We start from the raw sequence: 9,005 nt of genomic DNA on the forward strand, positions 1-9,005 counted from the left end.
TATAAGCTTACAAACAATTCTCTGGTCTTATTCCAGTCTCTCCCTGAAGTTTGCTCTCTTCCAAAGCACTCCAAGGGTGGCCTCTCACACTGCTGCTGCTGTGTATGCCCTCCATAAAAATACTATTTACAGATAAGGGTAACCTCTCTTGTTGCTTACAAAGCTCCAAACTCACTAGGGAACAAAATGACACTGAATTTTCTTCAGTCTTCACTATGTCTGTGTCATGCTGTGTTGCTTAGAAAAAATAAACAAGTAGAATATACGTCTCTCTCTCTCAGTTATATTTCAGACCAAAGCCCTGAGCTGACACTACCTCCCTTGTTTCATGGAATCCTTAAAAAAAAGGGCTCTCTCAATTACTGGCTGCTGCCCTTCTGTGCGTAGGTTCAGATGCAGTCAAGGGGGTCTTTCTCTGCACTTCTCCAGCCTCCAACCAAGCATAAACTACTGTCAAGCCCGTTCTTTTTCATGTAAATCACTCATGCACAGCCTAACTTAGTATCAACTCCTTTTATATATAATATGCAATACTTTGACTGTCGAATTATTGTCTAAGCCTGCTCTTCTGGGATATTTTAAGAAATATTAGCACCAGTAGACTTTCTGGAAAGTTTTAAGCACAGTTTGGCCTGAAGATGTGCCATTCTCAAGGTGTCTTTTTTGGAACTCCTTTCTAGGCTAAATAATGTTTTCTATATCCTTAATCTTTCTACTTCTTTCCTCCAAATACGGTCATATACAAACCCATGCTTATTTGTTTTGTGTGGGTTATTACCTGTGGGTAAAAATGTATAAAGAACTGAAGAATTTTGGCTCTAAAGCCTTGAAAGATCTGGAGCAAAGCTTTAGACCTTGTTCATTTGAATTGAACAAAATTGCTTGTTCAGTCCCTAAAGAAGAATTTACAGCATCTGTTAAATTTTCACACAAACCGTCCTGAGTTTATATTGTGTGAAGGTTAATTTTATGTGTCAACTTGAGTAGCTCATGGGATGCCCAGACATTTGGTCAAACACCATTCCGGATGTGTCTGGAGGGTGTTTCTGGATGAGATTTATATTTGAATAGGTAGATAGAGAAAACCAGATTGTCCTCCCTATAATGTGGGTGGGCCCCCACCCAGTGGTCACATCCAATCCGTTAAAGCCCTGAATAGACCAAGAAGGCTAACCCTTTCTTAAATAAGAGAAGTATTCTTGCCTGACTGCCTTTGAGTTGGAATATGGGTTTTTTCCTGCCTTCTGACTCAAACTGAAACATTGGATCTTCCTGGGTCTCAAACCTAACAGCCCTCATACTAGAACTACACTGGCTCTCAGGCCTGCACTCTCAATTAGAACAAAACCATCAGCTCTCCAGGGTCTCTAGTTTGCCACCAACAGATCTGGGGGCTCACCAGCCTCCATAATTGCATGAGCCAATTCCTTATAACATACACAGGTTCTATTCAGTACCTATTGGCTCAATCTGGAAAACCTTGACTAATATGTATTGTGTATTGGTCCAATATTCTCAAGCCTCTTCTAACTGAAGTTTTGCCTCAACTCATCCGGAGAGGTTGTGCTGAAAAACAAAACAAAACAAAAAAACCAAAAGAGGAATGTTAACTCATCCATCCCTCTTCAACACAGTTAGTTGTCAGTCCTAGAGGTCTATTTGAAATAGGAGGTGTGGTTATTGATGGCACCAGAGAAATGGGAAAGATAAAACCATATGTAAATTTCATATATGTTATGCTTTAGCATTCTTAAACCATCCAGTATTAAACCAGATCTAGAAATCCAATATTACCATGATTTCAGATGAAAAGGTATCTGAACTGAGCATAATGGATTCACATGACAAGTGTCTCCCAGCTGTCATTAGGAGTGGATATTTTTAGCAGATTTATCTACTATTTTTTTTTATAAAGTACCCAATTTCTGTACTAATAATACATTCCACTGCAACACATTGCCAAATATACACTTGGCCACAGTCATTTAAGACTTTTGCATTTCAAGACCTATACACTTCAATAAGACCTACTTAGAAAAATAGATAATCCTTGGTAATTAATACAGTCTTGCTTTGAGAAAGAAAAAGTTAAGTAATTACTGTAACATTAGTAGACACATTCTTTATATATGCTTTTACTTATTTATAGATGTAATTTAAGATGTAGTGATATTAGCAAAATCTCTGAGATTAGGTTCTGTGATTTTTTTGTGATTCTTTTTTCTGACTTTGAAAAAAGTGCCTGAAGTGGATTAATTGGCCGCCTAGTCAACATCTATTGAGTCCTTTCTCCTTCCAAAGAGCATTATGACTTTCAGTTTGGATGTATACAATTCCACTACGTAGCCCAGATATTATAACAAAAGTTAAACTTGAGAGCATGGCATCTGATTGACCTAAATCGATCAGTACATTTCTAATCCCCTACATAGTGGTTACTTCAAAAGAATGAAGGCGATCTTAACTGATCCAATCAGAAGCTGAACTTTGACAAGAGAATTTTAGGACTCTTGCTTAGAATGCTGGGAAGAAACACTCTTATTTCAGGATGATGTATGGTTATAAACACTAGAATTGCTGCAGCAATTCTGTCACCATGAGGAAAGCTCTAAGATGAAGTTGACAATGGGAGAATATAAATACCAAAAAACTGGATCTGTAAAGATACCATGAGATTGTTGAATTGAAACCAACTCAGAAAGTAAAGGGGCTTCCAGAGTTACCTACTTATGAAAACCAATAATTCTTCTTTAATGTTTAAGCAACTTTCACTTGGGTGTCTGTGTGTGTATGTTATGTATGTGTGTGTATGAAGAATGCATACATGACATTTTCTAGCATACTTTAGTATGTTAGAAAGTATGCTAGAAAAGCCAAGGCATACTGGTTGTGGATATGAATTTCTGATCTCTAGAATCATCTTTCCCTGGAGGGTCTACTTTTTAAATACATGGGATTAGGCACAAATGACCTAAAGTTTTTATGGGGGCAAAATAAAATATCTATGACTATAATTATTTATCTTCCATTTAAAAAATTCACCAAACAGAAGTAGTAATAATTTCTTATATACTCATATTAGAGTTTTTGAGAGCCCAAATGATTTTTATTTCACTTTGGATATTATACCATCTGCTTCACTAATGATAGAAAGAACAGATGGAAATGTTGATTTTTTAGAGCATCTCAGAATTTGACTAGAGGAAACTTTTTAAAAAATGTTTCCTAGAGACAGAGCCTAACTCTGTTGTCCAGGCTGGAGTGCAATGGTGCACTCATAGCTCATGACAGCCTCAAACTCCTGGGCTCAAATGATCTTCCCACTTTAGCCTCCCAAGTAGCTGTGACAACTGGCATGTGCCACCATGCCTAATTTTTCTATTTTATTTTTTGTAAAGATAGGGTCATGCTATGTTGCCCAGGCTGGTCTCAAATTCCTGACCTCAAATGATCCTCCCACTTTAGCCTCCTAAAGTACTGGGATTACAGATATGAGCCACCATGCCCAGCCAGGAAACTCTTAACATTTAGGAATTTATTTTCTCTAAAATTTCACCCAAATTACTAAGCTATTATATGTTTTTTATAAGAGGGACTATTTAATATTAAAATCTTATTTCTCAATTCACCAATTATAAATTATTTTAAAAGATCTATAATTGCAAAAGAGAAACATTAAATCCAAAATATTTAATTTACTGTTATTCATAGGCATATTCTACACTAAATTAAGCAGCATGTCAGTCTAGAGTATGAGAACGTTGTATATTGTGTTGTTTGTGATTGATAATATCCAGTGATATAAACACCCTATGTGTACTATCAATAGCAATAATTAAAATATTTAAATTGCTGACCAATCGAGATATCTTTTTCATGCACTCCTCATAATAATTCTTGCAGAAATATTGTTATTATTCCTCATTTTACAGATAAAGAGGGTAAAGTTTGTAGAAGTTGAAAAGCTTCATTAAGGTAAACAGCATGGAAGGAGCCAAAGCTCAAATCCATGGAATCTACTGCAAGCCTACAGGACTAATCACTGTCCAACATATCTTGCCCTTGTCCCATTTAAAACGTAGCAAAATAAAAATAAAATAATGACTATAAATATTTGAAGAGGCAGATGACAATTATACAAATAGAATTAAATCTAGTAATTTAGCTAATTATTTCCAGCAGTGATGTATATTTGTCTAAATGATTCACTAAGGAAATAATGAGTTCTAGTGCTTATGGTTCAGTTAGATTGAACTTAGAAATATTTGTCAGAGGAGATAAAGTTACAGAATTTGTTTAAAATATGAAATGTTTTATCAATAATAATATGTTGCATTTTAGAAAGCCCAGAAATTGTGCAAAGATAAGAGTAAATTAATCAGATGGTGGATTTTCTCTTATTTACAATTGCTCCAACTATTTTGATAAATGAGGTAAAAATATTTTATGAAGAATTTCTAATTTTTGTTTTTCTATATACATAAATACTTGGTCAGAATGCTATTATTAAAAAGTCAAAAAGCAACAGATGCTGGCAATGTTGTGGAGAAAAAGGAATGCTTTTACACTGTTGGTAGGAGTATATATTAATTCAACTGTTGTGGAAGCCAGTGTAGCAATTCCTTGAAGACCTAAAGGCAGAAATACCATTTGACCCAGCAACTCTATTACTGGGTATATACTCAAAGGAATACAAATCACTCTATTATAAAGATACATGCATGCATATGTTCACTGCAGCACAGTTTACAATAGCAAAGACATGGGATCAACCTAAATGCCCATCAGTGATAGACTGGATAAAGAAAATGTAGAATGTATTCACCATGGAATACTATGTAGCCATTAAAAGGAATGAGATCATGTCCTTTGTGGGGACATAGATGGAGCTGGAAGCCATTATTCTCAGCAAACTAATGCAGTAACAGAAAACCAAATATTCTAGGTTCTTACTTATAGTGAGAGCTGAATGATGAGAACACATAGACACTTACTTAGAGGAGAATAACAAACACTGGGGCCTGTTGGAGGGTGGGGATTGGGAGGAGGAGAGCATCAGGAAGACCAGCTAATGGATGCTGGACTTAATACCTAGGTGATGAGATGATTGGTGTAGCCATGGCACACGTTTACCTATGTAACAAACCTGCGCATCCTGCACATGTAACCCTGAACTTAAAAGTTGGAGGAAAAAAACTTGGTGATTTCCTATTATTCTATGGTATTCATGTATCTTGTCAAGTAATGTATTTGCACTATCCAAGTGTAGAGTTCAAGTACCATGCAGCTACCTTAGCAGTTTCTGAAACTGTATAACTCTTTCCAAAGACAGAAAGACTTGTCACTCTGAGAACACTGCCAAGACTACTGTCAAAGGCTTCTCAAAGAAATAGATTCCAGTAGGGCACATCCTCACAAGGACAGGGAAAATATATCAACCATCGAGTTAACATGACACTGGGCATAATAAGCTCAGGAAACTAGTTAAGCCATCATTAAATAAATTGGTCAATTGATTTTTGTTAAAATATAAATTTGTGATCCGCCAGTGATCTCTCCTTGACTGAGCCTCCACTTTTTTTTTTCTTGGTACATGATTTAGTTCATGATTGTTTATTCTTTTTGGCTTTGTAATCTATTGTGCATAATTTTTAGTCTTCTCCATGATTCAATTTTAGAGGCAGAAGAATACAAGCTTATTTTATACCAACAATACTTGACATACACATATTCTTGTCTGTAAATAACATATCCGAATGGCTGTGCTGACTGTAATCTCAGCCCCACTGAAGCTTCTGTGCTGGCTGTTTTCTGTTATTTGTTGGTCCTCCTCTCTCTTCATGTATTCTACATCTTTCTTTGCTAATCCCAATGGACTACATCACTCAAGTTCCCTTTTTCCCTGGCTTTTTACGGGATTTGAATAAAAAAAGGCAACATCAGGGGAATAGAGGGCAGAAGGAGGGAGACATTAAGTGTTATATTTTCACTATTCCATTGCTTTGGGCCCTATCTCTGAGCAGCTTAACTCACCCTCCCATATACAGCTCTCACTGTATGTCCCTTCCTCCATGATTCATTCCAGTTTTTAGCAGCCTCCAATATTAGAATTTCCTGCCTTTGAACCTTCTGATCTAAGAGTGGTAATGGCTAGGCTTGGTGCACCTCAGTGTATCTCATTTGTTTCCTGAACCCTGTCCACATCTCCGTAAGTAGTTTTTTTATAGAAGAGTCTTCCTTTGAGTGACCTTGTGTGAATTGTTTTGCCACTTGCATCAAGAAAATCAAATGTATCCTTAGCCCAAATAGGGATTAGGTTAGGTTATATTGTGAGTTATATGATAGTTCAATCTCATTATAAATTAAATGGACTGTTTTGAATCTTCTGAAGAAACCGACCCTTTAACAAAAGATGCCTTCTATAGGACTATGCATTGTAATTCACAAATAGAGAAATTTATAAATAAATATGTAGAAATAACCTTTGTGAAGAGAAAATAAGCTTCCTTTATTCCCTTGGCTCCTATGATAGCCCTGGAAATGTAGTAGCGCTTAATACATGGTTAGAAAAGGACTGATCATAAAGAAGAAAAAAAGAATGTTTTAGACACAAATTCAAAGGGGTCACTTTTAAAGTTATATGTCAAGGATATGCTTGCTCCTAACAACTGTGAATATCTATTACGGGATAAGTTGCGTTTACCCAAAATTTGCATGTTGAAGTCCTAACCCACAGTACCTCAGAATGTAAGTGTGTATAGAGATAGGGCCTTTGAAGTGGTAATTAAAGTGAAATGTCATAAGGGTGGGCCTTCACCCATGTGACTGTACTTGAGATAGGGCCTTCAAAGACTTAAGTTAAAATGAGGCCCCCACCCTTGGGGCCCTAATCCAAAATGACTGATGTCCTCATCAGATGAGAAAGAGACACCAGGAGAGCACAGACACAGAGAAAAAGCCACATGAGGACACAGCATGAAGACAGCCACTTGCAAGCCAGAAGAAGCAGCCTTACCAGAAGGTAAGCCCTGTCAACACCTTGATCTCAGATTTTCCACCTCCAGAACTCTGAGGATTAAGTCTCTGTCATTTAAACCACTCAGTTTGTGGGATTTTGTAAAAGAAGTCCCTTCAAGCTAATACAGTATCTCAATCACGATTTATAAATGTAAGATCTTCAGATCTATCTCACTTTTCAGATTTAGTGAAATAGCTTTACATTTCATTTTAAATATAATTATCTTGATTTGATAAATAAAAATTGATTCATTCTATATGGGAAAAAATTGAGTGACATAAAAATACTGTAGAAATATGAAAGTGCGACACTACGGGGGCCAAGGAAGGAAGAAATGTGGGCGCGGGCGTTGTGGCTGGGCCTTCGGGCCCCGCTGGGCAGGCCCCGGGGCTTCACCTCCAAGACAGATCCTCAGGGCAGTGGCCGAATCACGGCCGAGATGATCGAGCACCTGGAGCGTCTAGCACTTGTGGACTTTGGCAGCCGGGAGGCAGTAGCGCGGCTGGAGAAAGCCATCGCCTTCACCGACTGGCTAGGCGCCGTGGACACCGACGGGGTGGAGCCCATGGAGTCGGTCCTGGAGGACAGATGTCTATACCTGAGATCCGACAATGTAGTAGAAGGCAACTGTGCTGATGAATTACTACAAAACTCCCACCGTGTCGTGGAGGAGTACTTTGTGGCCCCTCCAGGTAACATCCCTTTGCCAAAGCTGGATGAACAAGAGCCATTCCCACACAGCTGAGTAACTCCTTCTGGAAAGGGGGTACTCTAAACACGTGAAAGCACAATGACAGTATTTTCTTACTGTGAACACTAATGTTCCTGCTTTTCTAAGTCACCTAAAAAAATGGACGCTTAAGCATTTCTTAATAACAGGCTCTTCTGAAGACAGAATTGGGAAAGATCTAGCCCAATGAGTTCTAGAGCCCAAAGATCTGTAACAGTGAGTTCCTGATGCTAACTGAAATGAAAGGAAAGCAAAAAGTCAGCTTCCAAGGTATTCACTAAACAGGCCTGTTCAGTAAGACAGACACGTAAGACAGACACTATTTATCTGCCTTTAACCCCAGAAGACTGAAGCAACTGCATGAAAGTGAACTTTTCTGTCTATGTAACTGGTAGATGGAGCATCTTGATCACTATGTGACAACCTTGGCTGTCCCTTTTAGTTGCCACTTGCATTGATTTGAGCAGGCCTATCTTGACCAAACATACCTGAATTTGTTCCTGGGCACCCACTTTGTTCCTAGAAAAGGGCTAACTTCCTGCTAAGGTCTGAAGAGTGTTCAAAGTAGACTAGAGCTTGGGAACTCCTAACCTAGAGCTATCTGCTATCCCACAAAGTGATTATATGCAAAAGGGACACTAGTCATACCTAGTGTTTCTCTTTCTGAAAAGAGAACTTGTCCTAAAATTAGCCCTGGGACAAAGCACCCCCAAAATGATTATTAAATTGAGATGAGTCCAAGATTATGGGTTTTTTTGTTTTAAAACACAGATACTAAGGATTAATAAAACCTATTTAGGGATAAAAGTGATAGAATCAGAGAGAGACTTTTTCCTCTAACCAAACTGCCAAAGTTGGTTTTGGCTAAGAAATTCCCAATGATATTTGCACTGCTGCTCATTTTTTTAATTTTTCTGAGATAGGGTCTTGCTCTGATACCCAGGCTGGAGTGCAGTGTCATGATCATAGATCGCTGTAGCCTCCAACTCCTGGGCTCAAGTGATTTTCCTACCTCAGGCCTCCTAAGTAGCTGGGACTACAGATGTGCATCACCATGTCCAGTTAATTCTTTTAAGTAGATAAGGGGTCTTGCTATGTTGCCTATGTTATCTTGAACTCCTGGCCTCAAGGGATCCTCCAGCATGCCTTGGCCTTCCAAAGTGCTGGGATCACAGGCATTAGCCACCATGTGTTTATTTTTTCCCATTCCCTTCCTTTTTCTGCAATGCTTCTTTCTTCTTTAAGGCAGTTTAATTT

At 38.1% G+C, this 9,005-nt stretch overlaps 1 pseudogene across 1 annotated transcript; it reads left to right on the forward strand.

Annotated features, from left to right (window-relative positions):
- Positions 1–7,331: 7,331 nt before the first annotated feature.
- LOC116549315 lies at positions 7,332–8,491 on the forward strand (annotated as a pseudogene). The gene is made up of 2 exons (XR_004267804.1): positions 7,332–7,785; positions 7,824–8,491. The product of XR_004267804.1 is annotated as a glutamyl-tRNA(Gln) amidotransferase subunit C, mitochondrial pseudogene (transcript).
- Positions 8,492–9,005: the final 514 nt, after the last annotated feature.

This window comes from Sapajus apella, unplaced genomic scaffold (assembly GCF_009761245.1).
Source record: "Sapajus apella isolate SASKATOON/1434 unplaced genomic scaffold, GSC_monkey_1.0 scaffold6, whole genome shotgun sequence".
NCBI classification, from domain to species: Eukaryota; Metazoa; Chordata; class Mammalia; order Primates; family Cebidae; genus Sapajus; species Sapajus apella.